This window comes from Pteropus alecto, unplaced genomic scaffold, assembly GCF_000325575.1.
Source record: "Pteropus alecto unplaced genomic scaffold, ASM32557v1 scaffold121, whole genome shotgun sequence".
Lineage (NCBI taxonomy): Eukaryota > Metazoa > Chordata > Mammalia > Chiroptera > Pteropodidae > Pteropus > Pteropus alecto.
In genome coordinates this window covers 1,354,416-1,379,341 of record NW_006434369.1, presented here as the reverse complement: position 1 = coordinate 1,379,341, position 24,926 = coordinate 1,354,416, and the positions used below count along the sequence as shown (strand labels likewise).

General features: G+C 37.7%; 1 long non-coding RNA gene across 8 annotated transcripts in view; it reads left to right on the top strand.

The window, feature by feature from the left end:
- The window catches only part of LOC102887488, a 366,742-nt gene that overhangs the window by 251,472 nt on the left and 90,344 nt on the right, over positions 1-24,926 (top strand). For 7 of the 8 annotated variants that reach the window (XR_003045540.1, XR_001516647.2, XR_001516646.2 and 4 more), the window contains one exon: positions 10,468-10,587. This is a non-coding gene — a long non-coding RNA (uncharacterized LOC102887488). Of the gene's footprint in view, positions 1-10,467; positions 10,588-15,745; positions 15,839-24,926 lie in introns of all 8 variants that reach the window. The other variant, XR_003045538.1, reaches the window with a different exon arrangement.

Below are 24,926 nucleotides of genomic sequence, written 5' to 3'. Positions count from 1 at the left end.
TGTTAAATTATGGTGTTATTAACATTATTTTAATTCCAAATGCGAGACCATATGCTGAGCCATCAAAGTCTCTATAACTTAAAAGGGATTGAAATTATACAAAATCTGTTCTCTGACAACAGCAAAATTAAATTAGCCATTAATAACAACAGCGTTCTAGAAAATTTCTCCATATTTGGAAGTTGAACAACATACTTCTAAATAACCCATATGGTAAAGAAGAATACATTTTGAAATAATAATAATGCATACCTAGTATATAAAAATCTGTGGGAAATGCAGTTAAAGCACTACTTAGGGAGAAATTTATTGCTTTAAATGGTTCTGTTTGAAAAAAATGTAAAAATTTAAAAACATACAAATACAGTTGGTAAAAATATTATGAAATCTAAAACAAAAATCAAAAGAGTGGTTACTCCTGAGGGAAGAGGATTGTGATCTGGGAGGGACCCAGAGAGGAGCTGTATATTTGTTATACAGTTCAGTTTCTTTAACTGCTATGGAATATGAGTATCCGTTATGGGTTGAATCGTATTCTCCAAAAATCCGAATGTTGAAGTGCCAACACTTAGTACCTCATAATGTAATAGTATTTGGAAATAAGATCTTTATAAAGAGATGATTGAGTCCAAATGAGGCCTTCAGAGTGGGCTCTGTTACAATTTGGTGTCTTTATAAGAAGAAATTTGGACACACAAAAGAGATAACAGGGACACGCAAGCACAGAAAGAAGACTATGTGAAAGAGGTAGCAAGAGGATGGCCCTCTAGTAGTCAAGGACAGGAGCCTCAGAAGAAATCAATCCTGTTGACACCTTGATCTAAGACTTCCAGGCTCCAGAACTGTGAGAAAAAGATTTCTGTTGTTTGTAACACCCAGTCTGTGGGACTTTGTTATGGTAGTCCCAGCCAACTAATACAGTGTCTATATATTTTTTTAAAGTCCTTAATTACAGGTCTTAAATATTTTTGTATTTATTCAATAATTTACGTCAATTATAAATGAATATATGGATCTCATATTGAGCCAAAAAGTTGCCTTTCTGTGTCAGAGCATGCCAATGACATTTTAGGACCCCAGTTTTAATGTTTAAACTTACAGGTAAGAGTAACTGTGGGTAAATATTAAAAATGTGACAACATTGTCACTTGTAATTTTACATACCTCAAGTCGTGAGGCTGAGAAAATCTAGGTAAAGCCCTTATAACACATATCGGCACAACATACATTAGCTGTTGTTATTATTGGTGCTTCTGCTATTTATTGTGATTATTTCATTGCAATCTAGTTTTCTTGAAAGATATAGGCTCCAAAATGAATCTCTCATAGTAGACCTTAGGGGAAGGGTGGTAAGTTAAATTTGTCGAGAATATAGCTGTTTCCTACTGGTCTGAGGTTAAAATGTTTTGGAGTGAGAGACTGTGAGTGTCCTTTCCAGACAGACTGCTCTGCCTTGAGCTCCAGCATCGTTTTCTGCCTCCTGCAGCAGGTAATGAGAGACAGATTTGTCCTTCCAGGGCTACTTCTTCCTTTAGAACAACATTGGTACCTTTTTCTAGAGGAAGTTAGGAAAAGAAGAGAAGGGAGGGGCTGTTGCTGTTGAATTACTTAGACCTAGGTTTGTGGACTTGAGTGGCACATAGGCTGCTGTGAGAATGTGTGTGTGCACGTGCGTATGCGCATGTGCATATAAATGCATAGTTAGCATCAGCCATATTTAAATTGGCATTTCTTTTGGGAATGATGTTAATAGTCAAAATGCTGTTGATTGAGGGATGTAAAGAAATGTACGTGGAGTGTGTTGTTCTTAGAGAGCAAAGGGAATTAAGCAATTTCTCTCTAAAATCTCTTCTTCTAATAAACTTCTCTCTTCTTCCTCCTCCCTCCCTCTCTCCCCATCATGCCTGGGATTCTAGAGTTAAAAATGTACTCTTTGGATTAAAGATGCTGTGGTTTCTTCCAAGAATTTATTTTTATATGACAAGCGTCTTGGAAAGAAGACCTCTCTCCATGTGAGGGATCGATTCATCATATTGCTTTCCCATATGCTAGCTGGACTAAGAGTAAGGATGGAGGAATGGATCTGGAGAGGTATCCATTGATTAGACTCAGTAATCCTCTATCCAGAGCACAAACTCTCAGGGACTTTGCTTCTCTACCAGAGCATCTTAACCTTGTGTTTTCAGTTTGATAACAATGATAAACTGATCTAAACACATTCTGAATCATCTGAAAGGTAATGTTATAACAAGGTCTTCCCATGAAACTTCAGCACCTGTGTTTACCTTTGTGCTTGCCTGCCCCTGAGCGGTCTGTGTTTCTGGCTAATGACTGATTTACAAATGATGAGTTTCTATCAAGTTTAGGCTGGATGACACCCTTTTCTGATACAGGTTATAGAAAAAGTGTTGGGAGAATTGAGCCATTCTGTTGCCCAGAGTAATGCAAGCACTCTTAGCTCAAAAGAATCTCGGCTGTAGCATGAGTGCCATAGTCATGCTGCAAGTGACAAATTTGTTATATAGCAAGACCTCGTGTATCATATTCAATTAATATTGTTAAATCGTGTTGGTTTCATAGCTTTTCTTAAATTTTTCTTATAAATTTATTTTGGCTGTTCAGTTCTATAAGACTTCGAAGCTTAAGGAGTTTATTCCTAGTTGTGTTCTATGTACATCTTTTGAAGTTCTAATAAAATAATTTAGGCCAATACTGGGAGTATGAGTAAACTTGTAGATTTCTCAAGTTTAAGAAATGCCACTCTGCTGTGTAGCAGAGACTGCCAGGACATAGAGCTGTAATAAGGACTCCTGGGGGAGGCATGGGAAGTGAAGGGGTGTTCAGGATGAGAGATTTGATGGTTGGGAATGAGATGGCTTTGATAGTCTCTTTTGTAGATGTCCAGGATGAATAAAGGGAACCCAGAAAAGGATTTCTGTAAGTCCTCACCAAAACTTGATCAACTTTACAATTTGGCCTCTAGCTGACACTCTGAATGAGGTATTAAATAATAGAGATGCTATCTCAAAAAATCTGACATCGCTCTCCTGGATTACTTCAAAAACAAATGCATTTCTACAACGATTCATTATGAAAATTGAGGTCAATGATCTCTATATAGAAAGGTGAAGTGGTGTCAGACCCTTTCCATTTACTACTGGCAGGTCTGCAGGCCAAATGTGGGGTCTTCACACTTGCATGATGAGCAAATGGAATCAGCAACAGTTAGACAGGAAGGCAGAGGGGCAAGCAGATAGTCTAACCCCCAGTCACCATGTATTTAGTGGAGCCTCATGCTGATGCTGAATTCCCATGTTTAAACTGCTATTGAGATAAAACTTTTATTTTCTATCCTTTTTTTAGTTCTTCATTAACAAGTCTCACTTTTCGTTGAATTCAGAGGTGAACCAGCCTTATATCAAGTTCTGAGAAACGGAGTTGTGTCCCCAGGTTGACACACATTTGCAGGAAAAGAACTTTAGCTAAATGACCTCATACTCTTAATTTAATAGAAGTATAACCCTAAGTCGGAATAAAAATGATGGTTCTTTTAAAAATAAACATAGGTTGGAAAGTTAACTCATGGCCAATTAACTTCATGAAGGATTACTACATAGAAATGACAATGACAGCAGGAAGTAAAGCATGGGATTTTATGATTTCTGGGCCTTTTGGCATGTTAGCATACTGGGCAAACACGTATCCTACAAAACTTGGGCATTTTTATAATACTAAGAATGTGCTACTTAGACCAAAATAAAATTTCAGAATCCCACTTCCTTAAATAAATAATTAGAATTACCACTGGATTTCATTAGAGAAGATGTAAAATTGCTTAATGGTCTATATATGTGTATATTTATATTTCATCACATATATTACATATATAGAGAAACTTATGTTTTATACAGAGTATCACATGTATAGTGATAAACTTTTCAATATATACTATAATACAAAGTTTATTTCATGTGTTTACCATTTAATCCATTTCATTCCTATACCCTGTGGTGGGGAGAACTACGGTGAGTGGAAATTCAGTCTTTCCGTCTTCAGAGAAGGAGACCATGTTCTTAGGGAGAGAACGAACTTTAGTAAGCTGATTTGAAGCTAGATTTCATTTGCAGCTTACACTTTGTCACTTCCACTTTATAACAGCATCAAACACCAAAATGCAGTCCTTCTCAAAGAAAAAAAGAGTAGAGCTGGAAGAGGAAAAAAGGGGGCGGGGAATGAAACTTGACTTTTAGAAAGTAATTATATTAAATTTATATGTGAAATTAACTATAACAAAATTAAATCACGTAATAAAAAGATGAGTAAAAGTTATCTTAGAAGACAAGAAACAAGTATGAGATCCAAAGATAAAAACGGAAGTGATATTGAGTTTGAAGTATAGGAAAAGGTTAGAAACAGGAAAGAAAGAACAAATAACTGGAAATGTTACCAAGTAGTTTTGGGTTTCAGATCTTCCCTTACATGACACCTAATAAGGTTTTGTTAAACTTACAGTTATTTGATAATGAAAGAACTTATGAATGTGGTATTTTCAGAGTTTTTCAGCTAAAATAATATAAAAATGTGTGCTCTCCCTTTTCCCCTTAAGGCATTCAATAATGTGTTAAATGAGAGAAATTACATTTTTAGGTTTTGCTTTTGCAACTTTTCCCTTTGATCAAGGAAAGACAAAAACTTAGCTGCCCCTTATGTTCAAAATGAGTCTACATGGAATGACCTGTTCATATTGTATATGATGCTAAAACCATATGCCAATAAAAATGTAAATATGTGTAAATGACAGTGTAACACAAAAAAATTTCCACAGACATGCCAATATCAGAATTGTAATTTAGATTGCTTAATGGATTTCCCAGTAATGATGATTGTTCATTTGAAGTTGTAATTTTACCTTCTTTGCAGAAGGTAAGTAGGACTTAGGGACTGCAGATATTTCTTATTAATAAACTTCCACAGCAAGCCTTTTCTGTTTCTCTTAAATAAATAATGCACACGACGCACAGAATAGCACTGAAGGGGGAGCATGGTAGAGGTTTGTATGTATGCTAATTTCGTATTGGCAGTTACAGTGTTCAGGATAAGTTTTTTATTTAGATCACTAGAATGTAATATCATTAAAACATATCGTGCGTTTTCTGTACTAAATGATACTGAAAGAGCATCATGGATGTTACCTTCATTGAAACTTCACAGCAGCACAGTGGGATATTATTTTATCCCCCAAAGTCAGAGGAGGAAACCAAGGGAAGCTCAGAGAAGAAATTTGCCCCCAGCAGCTAGGATTTGAATTTAGATCACTTGCAGAGGGCTCTTAATCACTCCTGTTTACTGCTTCGCAAGGACAGACTTGGATACTAGTAATACAGGTAAAAGGTGAGTCCAAACCAACGGCCATTTAATTTTGGCCTATTTAGGGGAAAAGAAAGATGATACTATATGGAAGAATCTCATAGGAGGTCGGGTTTTATCTTAAGTGCTGAGACATTAAAATGAATTAAAAGATTGAAGATTCTAGCACGGGGAATGGTCTGAACAAAGCAGTGGAGCAAATGTCTGTTTAGGACCTGGGGAAGAAATGGACTTGACTGGAGGGAAGACTTTCCGTGGAGGAAACTGGGATATGAGCTCTGCATTGCTCATCAGAGTTGTGAATGTATGTTGATATGATTAAGAGCAATTTGGGGTCAAATTCTTAAGTCTTTAGAGTGATGTTTCCCAAGCTGTATTCTGTGCAATCCTGGTATCCTATGAGATGTCTGTGAAAATGCATTCTGTGGCCAAGTAAACTTAGGAAACACTTCACAAAGTTTCTATAGACTTCTCAGTTTTGAATTTACTAATTTATACTGCGTATTCTCGAGAAGGAAGAATCTGAGCACAGAACCTTTGTTTCCCAGAATACCCATAACCACCATGCATGCTAATTCTGTTTTCTGTTTGGGAAACACTGGCTCAGACTGTTCTGTATAGAATGAGGCATTAAGAAAAGAGTTCTGAAGAGGGCAATAATGAGAAAGTATGACTTAAAGTTTTATACCACTTACATCTGCCTGCAGTTTTTTATTCTCTTAGGTATAGATCTAAGCGGCTGATTTTTAAAATACAGAGAAGTCTTAAAATTTCATGGAATCCCAGAGTCACTTATAGGACCAGATTCGAGGGTTTTTGTTTTTTGTTTTTTGTTTTTAATTTAGCATTTAAAAAAATCTAAGTGCTGAGCTTCTGACTTCTGTTGTTCTCATTATTAACACTGAGTGTTAAAGAATTTTTCCTCGTTAATCTCATTTATCCAATGACATTAGCACTACTTTGGGCATTAGGTACTGTAAGAGGTGTGGGGCCAGGGAGAGAAACATAACCACCCACATTTCCTGTAGCATTCTCCACACCACCACGGTGTTGAAGAAAAGATTCACTAGGACCTCATATAATAGATAAGGACATGGTGGGACTGAGGTGGTTTCCAGTTTCTCTGGCAGCTGTCGATAAAGCTTTTAATGCTGTTTCTAGCACCTGGCTCTTAAAACTCCATAGTAACAATTTGGTCTGGTAGAACCATGTGACATACCTAATGCTTGTGTTATATATTTTCAACTCTGGATTATCACAGGATCATGGGAGAGTGAATCCAAAAATTGTTTCCTCCTCTACCCATATTTGAAATAGAATCACATGGACAACTGCATTTCTTCAATAAATCCTTGGTTGCTTTCTTCTCTGCCTTTTAATAGCTATTTTTAGGGTTATTTTCTCCTCCTTTAAGTTTTGAAATAAGGTAGCAAATAAATATGTCTTGGGTAAAATTAGTCAGATGAGAACATTGGATTCAGAGAAATGTTAAGCAGAATCAAAAATACAATTAACTAGTTAGTTGTAAAGGCCTTCAGTTAATATTTATTCTTCACAAATATAGGTTGAATGATCAATAGTTAATGAAAGTTGTCAGGCTTACCAAGGATCACCTTCCAGATGTTTGTATAATTTCTTCTAAATGAAGATTTAGACTGCAGTCAGGGACAATGAGAGAAAAATTAAAGTGCATAACAAATACTGAAGTTTTCTTAAAAGCAATATTGCATTTAGTCCAAACTCTACTTTAAAAAGTAGATAAATGTGTGTCTTTCAGGAGAATTGTTTTTGCTTTATTTTTTTTTTAATAGATGTCCAGGAGTGAGTGTTTCCAACTTGTTTTGTCGTATCTATTTTTTTTTTTTTGGTCACCCTAAATAGTCAGAAGTTTCTCTAAATCCAACTGGAATATTTTTTTTTAGACTATTTTTAGAATGTATGTGTGTGTCAGTGTGTGTGTATGTGTGTTGCTATTTTCTTTTGGTTTGTTTGTATCTGGTACTCTTGGAGATTTTTGAAATAATCATGAAACACTTATGTCATAGACAGTGTTTACTGTCTTTCAACAATAGTTTACTTTTTTTTTTGTTAATAGGACATGTGGTGTGAGAGCATGTATTTGAGAAACAGGACAGACAGCATGAAGGTAGAGTGTGAGGCACTGAAATCCTTCTGGTTGGATTCGAGTCCTGGCTCCACTTCATACTAAGGACGTAGCTTTGGGCAACTCACTCAGCCTCTCTGGGCCCTGGTTTCTCCTTATGTAAAATGGCTTTAGTGGTAATACCTATCACATATGTTTTTAATAGATATTTAAGAACTTAGGACAGTACCAGATATATAATAGGTATTAAATAAATGTTAGCCATTATTACACAACAAATTAGTATCAGATGTTAGGCTTTGCTTTTAGATTTTATCGTTTGAAAAAATGGATTCCTTTTTATTTTTGGTGGGTTTCTACAGTAAGGGGAAGAAATGAGGCAGGAGGGCCGTGTAATTTTTTTTGTTTGTAATATCACTGGGACATCTTTAATTGGAAGATAGGACTTGTCTTGTTGTATGTTGTTATTTGTATGTAGTAGCCATATCATTTTTCCCCAATTAATGGCAAGCTTCAGAATTCTCTATGTACCTTTAGAAATGACTTCCTTGTGTTCTCTACCAGAAGCTTGAAAAAAAACCTGAGAAGACGTTTGGTTTTTACCTTCTTAGTTTCAGAAACCTTCTGTGGCTTTTTGTCACTAAAGTTAGCCATGTTTATGGTCCTAAGAAACCACACATATGTATGTCAGTGTCTGTTACTGCTGTTGTCAAAGGTTAGGGGAGAGGGAGCACGAAGAGTACCAGACCTGACATACCTGTTGGTGACATTGGTGGTTTTTTTGGTCATGGCGTTAAGTGATTAAAAATCAGGTTATTAGTTAACCATAATTTATTTACATAGCTAAATTCCACAGAACTTTCTTTAATGCCATTACTGACCATAGAATTGACAGTTTGATATTTTAGGATGACTTTTGCTTGTTGGCTGTTTGTCTTTGAAATATTTTGAGAAATATGTTCCCTGTATAAGTCCAATCTCATCTCTGAAGTATTTGCAACTTCTCTGGTTTAGAATTTTTCCTGATAGTTTGCCACTAAAATCAGAAGCTGTGATGTGTTTGAGAAATTCCAAAATCTTTTCAGTCCATAGCCCCTGAATTCTTTCTACAAATGATTTCTCTAGGCCTGTATTATTATTTCAACTTCTTCCCAGAGTGATGACTTCTAACCCTGTATCTTCAGTCTGCAGTGCTCACATTTGCTCTCACCCCTCCTGGTGGTATTTCATCCAGGTTATTCCATTCGCGCTTCAAACTCAGTATCTTCACAACAATAATTTTTCAAACTCTGCCCACCTCTTCTCTCCCCATGCCTTGTTAGTGACATTCTCATTCTTCCGGTTACCGAGGTGTTATCCCAGGCAACTTTTCCTTATTCTTTATTCTCTTTATGCAGTCACTCAGACCTTTTAATTCTTCATTAGTACTCTTTTTACCCAGCCATCCTTCTTTCCCCTTACTTCCTCCCTGGTCAGAACATGTGGCTTCATGCCTCGATTACTATAATAGCCTCCTAACTAGCCTCTAAGACAAAGATATTCAGTCCTTTCTTCCCTCCATAGCTTTCTGTTTAGAGCCCATATTTTATGTTTCACTCCTGATCTCACGCTTATAGTGGTTCTAAGTAAAGCCCAGACTCTTCAATCAGCTTGTCTTCACTTGTCCCTACCATCATTTGCCCGTAACATCTTCTGTTCTGCAGCCACAATTTATTTTTATGCTTAGTGTCATAACTTCCGTCATTCCAGGCTCTTTTTTTTTAACTTCTTTTGTTCCAATCCTTTGGCATCTCCTTCTCCCATATCTCCACTCAAGTATCTTTTTTTTTTTTAATTCACGAGCTTCAGCTCATGTTTTCCCATTTTCTTTCATATATCCCCTTTCACTTAAAGACTCAAAATCCTTATTTTCTCTCTCATTTCTTGCCTAGTATGAATATTTAACTGTTACTTATTTTTTATATTTCCATTTTATGTTTTCCATTCTTATATTTCCATGTTTCATATTTTCCACTTAAATAGTTTTTAACTCCCTAAGGGCAGATATTATTGCTTATGTGTATATTTCTCATCAGAATGATTTATATAGTAGAAATTAAATGTTGGATGAATCCATGGTTAAAATTTGGGAGAGTCAACATATGTAAGGCTCTGCTAGGAATCAGACGAGATGTTATGAGGCAGCATTCGTATAAGTACTATGCAAATGGTGTGATTATTTTGGGGCATGTTTTTGGCTTTTGTCGATAATATCCTCCATTCTGGAATAGCAACACTCTCCCTGGACTTCTCATGACTTTCAAAGTTTAAACAGAGATACTAATGTGTATTTCCACAATAGGTCCTACAAATAAGATCTGATTTGCTCATGTTTGTTTACACATATTTTACTAGGTCTTTTAGTTACTATGGCTACTTGTTAGTCTTTTTTTGTCTAAAAACTTATTAAGATACAGGTGCTATTTCATTGTCATCTCTGCACCTCCATGGTCTCCATTATAAGGGTAAAGAAATTTGTTTATCTTTACACATAATTGGTTGAGGACAGGGATTTTATATCATAGTCCTTTGCATCTTTGCATTACACCTTGCTGCCTTCCCTGTCAGACTATCTAATCTGGAACTTCAGATGCTCCCCCTCTAAGCCATTTTCACATTTCAGCTAGTACCAGCCATGATAAATCACTGGCTAGAAGGTGAGCTGCTTGCATTCTGCAATAGAGCACTGTACACCTGAACATTCTGGTGGAAAAGAAAATAGAGAATCTACAGCTGTAGGGCACAAATGAGTCTTTTGCACCTGATTAGCATACATTTCTTCACCAGATAAATCTGTGTCTATTAATTTTTTTCCTCAGCTTTTTTCCCAGGTGTCCATGTTAGTGAACATATTCATTTTCCTTTCTTTCTTTGTAGGATATGTATATACTGCTCCAGCAGAGTCTAACTTGATGTCGCCCACAATCTCAATACTGTGCCTTCTTTTCCATCACCAGGTCATCCCTGGCGTCCTCCTGGGACATCCTGCTCAACTGCCTCTGATCCACGGATAGTTGTTCTCTGTTGTCCATTTCACCAGATAGCCTCAAAACTAACAAAAAGAGAAATGGCTAATGGTAAGATTTTTTTTTTCTCTTCTTAGAAAATTTCTAATATGTTTACTTTTAAGTGTTGCTAATGTAAGGTTTTCCTTAGGAGTGAGTGGTATGAGTATAGTTCAAGAACATTGATTTTAGAATATTGAAAGTTTAGGGACTTTTTTTGGATTCCTTTCATAGTGATGAGTTTGAGGGGAGAAGACGAAAGAGCACATTACAGTTAACTTTTTCAAACACTCCAATGTTTTTGACCTTCTGAGTTTCAGATCTCAGAGTTCCATTGACTTCTGGCTGTCACCCCGGCATGACCCACCAATACCTTAAACTTAGTATAGCCAGAGACATGTTCATTCTCTCTGTTCTGCTGGAATCTTTTCTTTTGGGCTTCGTACTTCAAAGATTGTTGTCGTCATTTACCTGCTGCCCCTTGCAGTTCTTCTTCCATCTGGTTCTGACCTAGTCTGGAGTTTTACTAGGGTCCTATTGGCTAAATTTTGGCCAGTTACTCAGTTGAATAATATAGCTTTCCTTTAAGGCTTCAGCTTTTTGATAGTTGAGGTCCCTCCCTTCTATCTGCATTATTCCTGATGATTGTGACATGTAAGAACACCTGGGAGACGGGTCTTTGAACTGATTAGAACTGATGATTGTGACATGTAAGAACACCTGGGAGATGGGTCTTTGCTCACTATAAATACTAGTCTCCTTTGACTACTGTAACAAATTACTACAAACTTAATGGCTTAAAATAACTGAAATTCAGGTGTTGACAGGAAACAAATTACTACAAACTTAGTGGCTTAAAACAACTGAAATTTAGGTGTTGACAGGGATGTACTCTCTCCAGAGGCCTAGGGGAGAATCTGTTCCTTGTCTTCTCTAGCTTCTTTCTGGTGGCTGCTGACATTCTTTGGCTTGTGGCTGCATCACTTCATTATCCACCTCCATGGTCACATTGCTTTTCCTCTCCTGTCTATAGTCAAATTCCCTTCTGCCTCCTTCTGATAAGCATACTTGTGACTGCACTCAGGGCCCAACCGGATAATCCAGAATAATCTCTCCATCTCAAAATCTTTAATCACATCTGCAAAACCTTTGCCATAGAAAAGTTCCAGATATTAAGACCTGTTATCTTTGGAGGCTCTTGTTCAGCCTATTGCACTGAGTTGTACTCACTTGATTTGAACCTGCTGCTTCTCAATCCCTGGTTCTCACCATTCCTTGGTCATAGTTAAACTACTCAAGCCTGTTGGCAGCATGCTTCCTATCCACCTCACCTGCACCTGGAGAATTGGCCTCAGCAGTGCTGTCCATTTCCCAAGAGTCTGTCTCATGCCAGGGCGGGTACCATTTGCCCTGCTCCTGTTTATTTCATCTGTCTCGTATATTGAGTTACATAAAATATCAAGTCTGTTTTCAAAAATATCTTGTGATGCTACTTCTCTCTCTCTGCCTCCCCTTCTCCCCCTCTCCTCCTTTCCCTCCCCGCCTCCCATAAAGACCTTGCAGTTCAGATCCTCCCAGATTGTCTCCATTGTGCTTCATTTGACCAGGACATACCGAGACGCGCCCTGAGATGTGGGCTGCTGTTTCCTAGTCTAGGATGCCCTTTTCTCTTCTTCTGTATTTGAGGAAGTAGTGTTCATTGTGCACAGTCCAAGTGTCATATTCACTGAAACTTTCCTGAACTGTGCCCCTCTCTCCATTTCCATGTAAAATTAGTTCTTCCCTTTCTTCTTCCTCAGCACCGTTTATACTTGATTCGAACCCGTTGTATTTTACTTTATTGTGTCTATATTTCCTCCTTGATAGACTTTGAGTTTCATGAGAACCAAGAATAGGGTAGTACTTACTTTTTTATTTTAACCTCACATACGAACCACAATAAGTGCTTGATATAATAATATATAATATAATAAATATGTTTAATTGATCAATTTCAGATTTTCCATAATTCAGAATCTTAGGCTATATGAATATTTAATAATCTCTCAATTTCCTATGAACCCCAAAGTTATTGTTTTTTTTGTTGTTGTTTTTGTTTGCTACGTGCAGTTCATTTTGGCTTCTGTTTCTGGTACAAATTGATTAAAAATGCTCTAATTTATGTATTCTGCACTTAAATTTTATTCACTGTGAGGGGGCATTATACTTAACCCTCTGTGGAACTAATTTACTATAATATGAGACTTTACCAAACGTGAAAAACTATGAGAGTAATGTCACTTGATTGTCTTCTTGTAGTCTAGATCTTTAAGCAATAATTTGGAATTTTGTCAGGATTGCTTTTGATTTATTGGCGATCTGTCGAAACATTACTGTTTTTTTATTTTTTCCTTTCCCTGGATGCTTCGTTTTGTTTGATTAGCGTCCCTCCCCACCTCCTGCCCTCCCTACCCCAGTCTTTTCACTGGAAGCTGGAGACAGAATTGCCCACTGCCTCCCTGATCTTAAATGTTATGCCCTGTAAGGTCTCTGTCCTATTGTATTGCTGGTGTCTGTTTCCTATTTCTAGGAGTTTTGTGGAAAGTGCTGGTATTTTACTACATTGCATATCTTATATTTATGAGAAACTCAAAGGGCTTTGTGGATTTTCCTTTTTGGTATCTAATCTTCTAACAGTTCTCTGAGGTAGGTGGCGTGAAGTGTTATCTCCATTTTGCAGATATTATAACAGAAGCATCTCACAACTTGATGTAGGCCCCATAGCAAATCAGGGGATGAGTGGAAACTCTCTTCAGCCTTTCAGTGATCGAGATGCCAGATGACTTAATTTTAATATTTAACATCTATACCCACGTTGGTTTTACATGAAATATTATTCTCAGTACTCATACGGGAGCCAGTGTTCCGATTTTAGTATTACTCCTCTATTTTTTCCATCCTATAATCATTTGTTTTATATACACACACACCATAAAAAATATACTGTTATGTAATAAGTATATAGAATATACTTTGTGTAATAAAACTAGACCTTCTTTCAAAATAATTTATATGCAAAACTGGATTCTGCAAAGGTGTTACTTGGTCAGGGGACTATATGCATATATGAGTTTCAGCTTCTTTTATATATGAGATATTACCTTATACGTTTTGACTAACTTGTCAGGTGAACATACTATATAGACATTAGCTAGAGATGTGAAAACATTTAAAAATACATACAACCCATGACAGTGAAAAATCTAAGAAAGTAAAGAAAGTAAGAAATACTATAAATTGGACAGCAGGTACTTATTCATAAGTGAAATAAATGTTTTCATTTGGATAATTCTTCCATGCAAATGACAGTACCCCAAAGTGAGCTTATACTGTAAGTTTCATATACTTTTCCTCAACTGTTAAGTTTTTTCTCTCTCAGAGGACAGTTAATACATTTTTTTAATGTAAAATTTAATGCAAATGTAAGTTCTTGGTCAGATTTGCCTGAGTCTAAAGAGAATGTCTCAAGGGACTTTGTGTCTGCGGTGTAGGGTGTGTGGCAAGGCTTCTTTCTTCTTCATGACTGGATTTGGAATGGCCTGCTCTTTGGCCAAGTTGCATAAATTATACTATTGCTTCTAGAGCACTAAGAGCTGCCTGGCAGGGAAATCTCCCCAGTTTCTGGAGTCTCTGAGGCAACGTTTCAGTTTATTGTTGTGGAGTGGCGGTGAGGCAAGCTCTGACACAGCTGCCTTAGGAATCAGCCTTGAGACCTCTGTGTGATTTTCCTAAGCCCTGAGAGAGGATTTAGAGCACCTGGTGGGGGGATGCAAGGCGCCACCCCTCTGCTTTGTTAGTCTCTCCTCCCACCCCCTGTGCTTCTGCGCACCACCCAGCTGCAGTGTTTTTTGCCTTGAAACCATTTGGAGCGGCTGGAATAGAGGCCACCCAGAGCTTCTGTGAGCAGCTGTGGCTGCAAGTCTCCTATTGGCCAGAGCAGAGAAGGTTCTCACTTATCTACACTGAACACGGGTGGCCGTGATCCCTTAGGATAATGCAATTTCTCACCGTCGGGGGTGGGGGGGGCGGTGGATGCTGTTGTCCTCCTTTCCAGCTTGTTGTTTGAAGTAGTTCTGTAAGGCTTCCGGCTTCTGCTGACTCACAGACACACACATAAAAATCTTTCCCTCCCCCTTCCCTCCTTCCCTCCCTCCCTCATACCCATTTAATGGCGTTTGAAATGACTAAGAAGATAACTAATCTCCCTGCTAGGGGGTAACAGCTTAAACAGTAAGTACAAGGAGCTGTTCACACAGGTCCACAACGTCTGAAAAACTTCATCTGGTGTTCCTCTTTCACTGCTAACTCTATTTCCTATTCCGTTCCTTTCTCCCCTCTTTAAACATTCTGGGCCGAGCCACAAGCCTAAATGTGGCTTGCATATGATTACAGAGGTGTAATACACATTTGGAGGGACTTTGCAGATGAACAAGTTAAAGGATGCCATTTCTGTTTCCCCGATAGAAATGTGCCGTTTCTAATGAACATTTTATGATGATACTTCTTCACCTACCTCTCCAACTTGTGCTGAACTGTAATTAAAATGAATGAAGAACTTGATTCCTGGTGCGTGCACCTGGGCTCTTTGTTGCGTCTCTCTTAGTAGTTGACGGATTTCTAAAGCAGAAAATCAAGCTTATTCACAATGGAAGCTTATAGTTTTAGAAACCGCATGGATAGGAGTACTATAATTTTGCAAGATTTGGCAAGCATCAATGAACCCAGTAGCCACATTGACCAAGACTGAAAATGTAGAAAGTAAGCTTTCCTTCTTAATTATTTTTAAGTCTCAGGGTCAGAACAACAGTTGCAATACTTCATTGTCGTGATATTTTTTCTTGTACTAATGTTCTTATGTGTGTCAGGTAGCATTATAAACTTCTTTTAATTAGTAACATAAATGCATTGTGCACTTGGAAAATTCCAAATATGTTAGATCCCCTATTCTGTGTGGGTCTCTACTTGCCCAGCTAGATAAGTCATTTAACTGATAACATGTACACCTTTCTCAGTAATATTTTAGACTTATATCATGATACAAAAATATTCTCTGTCCTCTATTTTATTATCAGTTCGTAAAAATACTAACAAAGGGCTGGAAAACAAAATTTTTCATGTTTTACAACAGCTCCCTTGGGCCCTTTGGCTTAATTTGTTCTTAATAATTTTCAAATGGTACTCTGTCCTTTAGCTCACCATCAGTTTCTCAACTGTCTTAAAACAAGCCTCAGCCTGATACAGACACTCTGCCAGTTTGTAGGCAGTAGAAGTTTCTGAAAAGTAGGTAAGTTTTCCTCAATGTTAGTTATAAGTTTTAGATGGAGGGTGGGGTGGGGGGTGGTGTGTGTGTGTGTGTGTGTGTGTGTGTATGTGTTTGACATAAACATATATAGCTCCTAGTACAAAAATCAGAAACCATTCTATTCCCTTCCTTAAGGCTTGTCTCCAGTGCATGTGCTTTGAATGCAGACTATAATAAGTAGGGGCAGGCTGTGTCTGGAAGTGCTGGACATCTCTGCTTGAGTTTGAGTGCTTGTTCCAGGCCTCAGGGGATAAAGACAGAGGGTTGTTTTCTAGCTCGCCTAGGAGCCCCTGAGCCTTTGCAGATTGATGTAACTGCCTTTATGTGCGGAATCTTGCCTGCAGCCTCCCACAGTGTGGGGGGAGGGAGGGAGGGAGGAGGTTGGAGTGGGAGGAGAGAGATAAATTATTCAGCCTCTGCTAAATGTCAGGCACTGTACTGGGTGCTGTACATACATGTCACTGAATCTATACCACGATTTGGCAAGGAAATGTTTTATGAATGAGGCAAAATCCAGAGCTCAGATGTTAGAGCCAGACTGCCTGGGTTTGAATCATAACTTCGCCACCTTAAAAGTATGTGACCGCTCAGTGACTCAGTTTCCCCAATTGTAAAGTGGGAGATACTAACAGAACCAACTTTGGTTGTTTGTTGTTGAGATAAATGAATAAAGAATTGTGAGGTGCTTAGAAGAGTATTTGCCATACACTGTTGTTTGAAAAATAAAGGAAGAGCCGGATTAGGGTTTGAACCTGTGTCTGTTGGCCTAAAAAAGGTGCACTTTTTCACCTCACCACCCACCATACTCCTGTTCTTTTCTTCCTAGTTATGTTTGAGTAACCAGATCCTGAGTCTGTTCTTTTCTCTTCTCTTCTCCTTACCTGATCAGGATGGGTTTCTGGTCTGAGTAACACTTTGGTTTTCTCTTTTACTTGTCCTAGGACATCCTAGGGCCATGACCCAGCTCTCAAATATTTAAGGCTCTTTATGTAGGCAGATTATAAGGAATCCTTTCTCCATAAGACTGTGGGGGTTGAACTAACCTTTTTAATGGCATTCTCAGTCTTTAAGGATGGACTAAATGATCCTTCATAGTTTCTTTTTAAAAAATTTTATTTTTCAGTTGTAGTTGACATACAATATTATATTTCAGGTATTTGTACAACATAGTGATCAGATATTTATATACTTTATGAAGTAATCACAATAAGTCTAGTATTCATCCCTTTGATGTATCTTACTGTTATTTTGTGGGTTGGTTTTCGTCCTCCCTCAAAAATAGAAGCATCTCGTGAGCAGAGTCTATGTCATACACTTCCCATTGTACTCACTCCAAGCAGTTGACTCTGCTGAGCACATAGGTAGCAGCTCGTGGTGTTTGGATTGAGAAATGAGAGCATCGCATTTAATGGCTTTATTCAGTCTCTAAACATAAAATGACATGGGACAGCTTTTTTTCCTCTTCATAGTGGCAGCATCAAGAGTTTATAGTATGGATTTAGAGATCTTTGCTTCATCTAGCAATTTCTGCTGAGATTTTCAGTTCTAAGCTTGTGTCCCTCTATCTTAGGTCTCCAAATGTTGTGGAGTTGGCTTGAACCTGTGTATCTCATGCCAACTTTCCTTCTTTACACTCTCTCTTAAGAAATGCTGCTAAATATGGGGAACATATTTACACAGTCTTTAGGTGCGATGATGAGGAACATAACATTTGGTCTCCAGTAAGGAAAATATGGAAAGGGGTTTGATTACTCCTGCCTCAGCCCTACCCAACTCACCTACACAGTTTATTTTGGACAGGAATTTTTAATAATGTTAGAATTTTTGTAAACTGCAGTGGGGTTTTTCACTAAGGATGCAGGGTCCTTAAGGCAAGACGACACTATTAATAGAATGTGGATGTGTGTGGTTTATTTTTGTTTTCAAAATGGAAATGTTTCTTTGGGGGTTTTGGCATGCTCTTTGATATGTTGAAAGATGAGAAAACATCATTTGGGAAACTCAGCACTTATACCATATTAGGAAATTTACAGTGCCTCAGATTTCACATTTAATGTTTTAATTGCCTGGTTTGGTAATAGAAGAATTTCAGGCTTCTCTCTTTCATTTAGTTACCACCACTCTTCCCTGTCTCCAGCTTCTACTTCCTATCCCAGCCCCAGCATGGACTGAGTGTTTGCTCTGATAAAAATAGTTCATCACATGTCCTTTTGAACCAATATAATGTTGCCTTCTTACATACTGTGTGTGTGTGTGTGTGTGTGTGTGTGTGTGTGTGTGTGAGAGAGAGAGAGAGAGAGAGAGAGAGAGAGATACTACACACACAGTTGTCTCCTATGGTGCTTGAAAATGTATCAGAAGTACAACTAAAATTGAGTTGTATTTTTGAAATGTTTAAGTTGTCTTTGAATAGAGGTGCTAATCTGAACTTTATGAAGAAATCAGAGAAAGTGCTACATCTTGGTATTTAAGAGATACACCTATACATTATAAAAGAGATAGAGAGGAAGATAGGGAAGGAGAGTAGAGAAGAGAGGAAAGATGAGAGTTAGGTTGTATATTCTATGGAGTTTAGGCTTTCCGGAAAAAGCAAGGACGCTGCCACCTCCAAAAGTTGACCTTTACTCTTCTTATAAAACCTTCTTAGGAGAAAACAATGATGAAAGGACTTCTGAAAGTCATTTCTTGTGGGCGATAAAATGTGGAGGGAGCAATCAGTCATACATAGTCACAAGTTTTAAAAGGAAAATTTGTTTTTATCTAGGAATTGAGGCTCTATCACTAGGTAACTGAGAATGGAGATTATTTTCACTTTCCATAGACAGCTCTCTCTAAATATTATTTGCATTGAAAATATTTTTTCACTTTTTAATATCCAAATATAATTTTGAATTATATAGTAATCCGTGCTTATTGTAGAAAATTTGGAAAATACAGAAAGACCTCCAATAGAAAATAAAAAGAACTTAAAATTATATAAGTTAAAAGAGAATTTGGATATATTTCCTTTTAGTATTTATTTCTATGTGTTTATGTCTATATGCATTTTTATGCAAGTGGAATCACACTGTATACATTTTGAATTCTTCCTGTAGCAGTGAAATCAAAATGATATTAAATGGCTGTATTGTAATTCTTGTGACTGTTTCACAATTTATTTCACAATTTCCTATGGATTTTCTGCTGTACAAATTGTTGGTAGTGGTGGTTTTATTGTGTTAGGTTAAGCAGTGCTATAAAGAGCATCTTTGAGCATGAATAGTTTTTCCATTATCCTAATTATTTTATCAAATTAGTGTTTGTATGGGAACTACTGTGTCTTTTTAAGCACCCTGTACGTATTGGTAAATTCCTTCCCCAGAAAGTTGCACAGTTCCAGCTCTAACATTTCAGAATGTCCATTTAGATGCTCTTCAACCAATACTGATCTCTTTTTTTAAAACAAACAAACAAACAAACAAACTTCCCTAATCTAACAGCAAAAATAATGTTACTTTAATTCATATTTCTTTGTGAATTACTTGTATTTTTGGAAATTTTATTCTTATGTTTTATTGCCTATTCGCTTATTGGGTTTTGTAAATTCTCTAAGCATTTTTCTATTTTTCTTTTGGGATTTTAATGTTTATTGATCTGTGTGACTTCTTATATATTCATGATATTAATCCCGTTTGTTGTTTGACTTCCCTTTTGACAGACATTTAAAATTTAATTTTTGTCTGATGGTAAATGCTTTGTAACATCATTTTTCTTTTCCTTTAGTTTCTTTTCTTTCTTTTCTCTCTTGCTCTACTGAAATTCTCTTCAAAGTTTTCTTTCCTTTTCTATGTAGTTACTCTTTCCATTTCTCTGGCCTACTTTTCCAAATTCATGTCCTGCCACTATTCCAACAGACTCTTGCTTCAGCCAGCTTTCTCTACTATTGCCACATACCTTACAAATTCCATTTCCATCAGTGCACGTTTCCACTACTTGACATACCATCTTAAGGCCCCTCTTTTTGTTATCTTTTAAGACAGAGCAGTTATGTCACCTCTTTCAAAAAACTCCCCTGAATACTTCAACATGCAGTGATCTGCCCTTATTTATGTCTACAGTGTTCATTTTGACTTTTCATACACTAATTTAAATCTTTAGCTATATTGTATGCTGTGTATGCTGTGTCAACCTGTGTGTACCGCCAGGCCTTGCAAGCAACGATGCTGTTGTTTCATGCTCTGCATACCCCCTTCCCACCTGTGTGCCCCAAGCACACACCTAGGACAGTTTCCCCTTGCATGAGAGAACTGAGTACTCAGCAAAATGCTGTTGATTGATCACTCTGGTGGTTCTTTTACCATCTGGTTTTCATTCCCTTTTGCTTTTCCACTTCTTATTATTGGTTTTCTTCTTCAGGATAAAGAATCACTTGGTATATTTATTTGGGAAACAGTGTTTCATACTTGCCCCCCGTCTCTGAAACATTATCCTGTACCTTCTTTATAATATGACATGTTCAACTGCCACAGAATCTCGAAGTTCAGAAACTGATTAGCTAGCTAATTTTCTTATATCCTTGTATATTTTTGTTTTCTTGCAGACAATGCTATTTTCTAACTCTTAGCACACTTATCTCTCACTTTCTCTGCCAATGCCCCACATTTTGTAGTCCAGACTTGGCTCTTCTGATGTGTGAGTTCCTTCCCACAGTTTTGAAAGGGGACTGGGCATACATGTGTAAAACATTTAGGGAATAATGAAATGTGGGCCTATAGTGTCCCAGGAGATTAGGAGGAGAGAGAAAGATATAAGTTAGTTTACTAAATAAGGGCATTATAGATGTGATTGATTATGGAGATCGAAGTATTGATAAAATTTACATGGGGCATGGGGAAAGAGAGAGTATTTAATAGTTGGAATGAGAATAAACAAAAGTCCAAGAACTGTTAGTAGTAGTAGTAGTATTTGGTGGAAATGAACATGGTATGTAAGTGGGAAATTGAGGATCATAAGGGTGTCGAGGCCCAAAATGGCAAGAGAGGAACATAATTATCTTTTAGAAAGAAGTCAGTCTATGTTATATGTGGAAGCCTGCCGTGAATTTCTATAGCTGCTTGCTAGATCTGTCGTCGGTTTTCTTCTCCAGATTCTGGACTGCTGCTGTCCCCATAGTAATTATGCTTCTCAGAGCACTTTCCCTTTCTTTTATGTAGCCTCCTCCTGGAAATGACATTCTATACAGACTTACTAAAATTTTCATGAAGAATTTCCCAAACACTGTTTCTTTGATGCTTATTATAATCTTGGCTGGGTGTTGTTACACCAATTGAAAAGTAGGAATCTGAGATTCGCTAAGATTGGGTAACTCTCTTTAAGCCACAAAACCATTAAGCAGCAGAACTGGACTTTGAGGCTCGGGCTCAGATACAGTCGGTGCTCTTTGTGATTAATCATGCCGTGCCTGCCATTTAGGCCCCCTCTCTTCATTCACGTGTTCATTCACTCATTCGGTAATTTTTGGTAACTCTTGATAGACTCTCTCTTATGTACTGGGCCCAAGTTAAGGCAGAGTTGAACAAGGCACACTTTTTGTTCTCTCTTCGAGTTGGAAGGGATCATAGACACAAAGCTGACTTGGGTGACGAGGCTGTGATGGGGAAGCCCGGGTGCTGTGGCTGCAGCTGTTGCAGGGACTGAGGCTTCCTGGAGGATGTGATATCTGAACTGAGATACTGGGAAAAGGTTAAGTGTTCTTCACAGGAATAATATAAAGGACCAAAGGTGAGAGAGGGTAATGGTAAATTTGGGGAATTAAGAACAGTTGAATTTGCCTGGAATGTTGAGTGTAAATGGCAGAGGATGAAGCTAAAGAAGAAGGCAGAAGCCAGATCATGTGTGACTTTGATAGCCATGGTTAGAGATTTGAAATATTCAGAGCACAGTGAGGAATCATTCTAAAGGTTTGGAGCCTGAGTAACATAATCAGGTGTGCAGTGTAGACTTTCCTCTGATGCAATGGGAGGGATGATCTGCTAAAGTAGAGCCATTAGCAGAGGTAACATTAAATAATTCTCCTTCAGTCTCTGGAGTAATCTGAAGGAATCAGAAGGCTTCTCCTAGAGCAAAGCTAAGTTTACTATCTTACATGATTTGAGTCCAAATACACAAGCCTTGTTCCAGTTCTTTTTAACATCTGTGAGTCTCCAGTTAGGAAAATAGCTTAAAAATCCATAATGTCAACATAGACCTGGTGTTCAGACTACCTTTTTTCCAGCTAGATAATCAAGGCTAAATTTGATTTCATTAAAATTGTATACTTTTTTATTTTTATCTCCAAGTCATGGCTCTAAAAAATAAGCTATTTTTAACTTTTTTTCCTAAAGTTTCCAGTAATGTTAAAGTATGTCGACAGCAAGTGTAATTAAAAAAAAATTTTTTTAAAGCATAAAATGTGGCTCAGGAGCTTTTCACTATGGACTGAGTTCCCCAATAAGACCACGTTGCAGAATATAGCAAAGAAGCTTGGTGAAAATGTGAGTGCTTCCATCAGACAGTCAGGCTGGGGTCAGGTTGGTCAGTGCAGCCAAACCTTTTGACTAATAGGCCTGCTTTTTTTTCTGTGTAAAGAAAACACTTTTCTCTTGAAGTCCTTTTTACATTTTTCTCATAAACGACTCCCTTTGGAGGTTATTTCTTTAATTTGTCCTTCCCTTTCTCCCCAGAAGAGAGATGATACATAATTTCAAGGAGCTGGTGGGATGGAACCAAGAGCAGAGGGTGGGGGAGGGGACAATGAGGACCTCAGTCCTTACTGTCACTGGAGAACTCTGAATTTGCTGCGCCCCTTTTCAGCGTTCCTCCGGTGGCCTCAGTGTTTCTATTACTTTGGTAGAAAGAGTATGCGATTCCTCCCCCGCCTGCCTTGCCGTCTCGTTGCTATGGAAACTCCCATTCCACACACCTGATTCACACATCATGCTTGGCTAAGTCCAGACAGAGGTCACAGACTGGCATTTGCCCTTTGTTTTCCCTTCATGTGTTTGCCAGGCACTTAAAAATGGATACAGAAAGATAAAAGAGTGGGCAGTGTCCTGTGTGAGGAAACTGTGTCAGGGTAGAAGCTTGGGGATTTCAGAAAATAATACCTGTGAAGAGAAGAGCAAAGCAAATGGAAAAGCCTGCGTGCAGACTTAACGCTTCTCATGGAAGCAAAGGCTTTGATCCTGTGATGTGTCTGAAGGTGATTTTCTGGATTTCTGGGTAAGATAGGAAATAAGTGAACAGATTCAGGAAGCTCTTGCTCCTTAGTGGGTTTTCTAGCCTGTCTTCACCGAATTGTCCAATAATCTGAGCTCTGTGGTGAACATTTTAGGACTGTAACCTGGCTTTAGGCAAACTATCAATTACAGCTGTGAAATAAGAATCAAGTTCTCTGATGATGCTTCTTATACCTTTGCTTGGCTTTCATATAAAATATAATATTTTAGAAAGCACAAATAATTTTGTGGAAATTATTATTCACGAAGGATCAGTACACTGGAGTATATTTCTGTTTTCCCTCTGATTTTTTTCTTTTCCTTTCACATGACTTAGGACACTGTAGAAGAGCAGATAATTAACCTTCTACCCCATCCAGAATTTCTCTTTCATAGGTTGACTCATTTTCTTTTGATTTCTGTTTATGAGGCTGAGCTTTAGAAATTAAAAAAAAAATAAAAAATAAAGACTTTCATATGGACATGGTAATCAGTTCTCCTAAAACATTAGCTTTCATACCTAATGCACAGTGTGGTTAGGTATCACTCATGTCTTGGCAATAGAAGGAGCTAGCCAGTGCCTGCTCCACCTTATCCCAACTTACTCTTCTGTCTTCTCTAAGTTGTTACTATTCCTCCTATTAGATGGTCTCATTTTACAAAGGATGCCCTCACCATCAGCTGTCAGGAGCTCCAATTTGGAGTCAACCATACCTGAGTGAAAAAAATCTCATCTCCCTCGTGTTCTTGGACAGATGGTTTTATTAACTTCAGGTTCCTCATCGTTGAAATGGTCTTAAGGATATAAGGTTGCTGTCAAAATATTGTAATTTTGAAGTGCTTTGCACAGTGCTTGCTACATAATGCCTATTATTATTGGTAGATCATTTTAGAAATAACATAGCATCTGAAAGAATATTCTTGCTGTCAGTATTACTAATTTTTGTCGTTACTGACTTTGGTATAGGTGAAGGTAGACACGAGCTAAGAATACGAAGGGTGGATTAAAATAAATAGTTAATTCTTATCAAAAATAGCACTCTCCCTCTCTTTCTCTCATTTCTGTGTGTATACTTGGTCTGTTTTTTGAATCTCACTGCGAGGTCAAGCAGCAAACTGAAAAGGTTGTACACTTATTGGAATACAGAATGCTGTCACAGACTGGTTTAGAGAGCAGTGACGGTCCATCAACCTTTCAAGGCAGTCATGTGTGGACAGGTGTGAATTCTTATTCGGATAATCCAAGGGCCGTTCTCATCTTCCTGACCCCTCTGGCTTCTCACCTCCTCACCCTTCCTCTCTTGTCACATTTTCTTTTATTGTGGTAAAATATATGTACCATAAAATATATCATTTTAACCATTTTTTAAATGTACAATTCAATGGCATTAAGTACTTCCACGTTGTTGTCCATATCCGTTTCCAGAACTTTTTCATCTTCCCAAACTGAAACTCTCTACCTATTAAACAATAACTCCCAACCCTCCTTCCCACCAGCTCTTGGCAACCACCATTCTGCTTTCAGTCTCTATGAACTGGACTGTTCCAGGTATTTCGTATTAGTGAGATCATGCAGTATTTGACTGGCTTCTTTCACTTAGCATAGTGTCTCAGGGTTCATTCATGTCATAGCATGTGTTAGAATTTCATTCCTTTTTAAGTCTAAATAATATTCCATTGTATGTATATGCCACATTTAGTTTATCCATTCATCTGTTGATGGACATTTGAGTTATTTCCACCTTTTGGTTATTGTGAATAATGGTGCTATAAACGTTGGTGTGCAAAGATCTGTTTTGTTGTTGTTGTTTCTTTTTTATTATCATAAAAAGCAC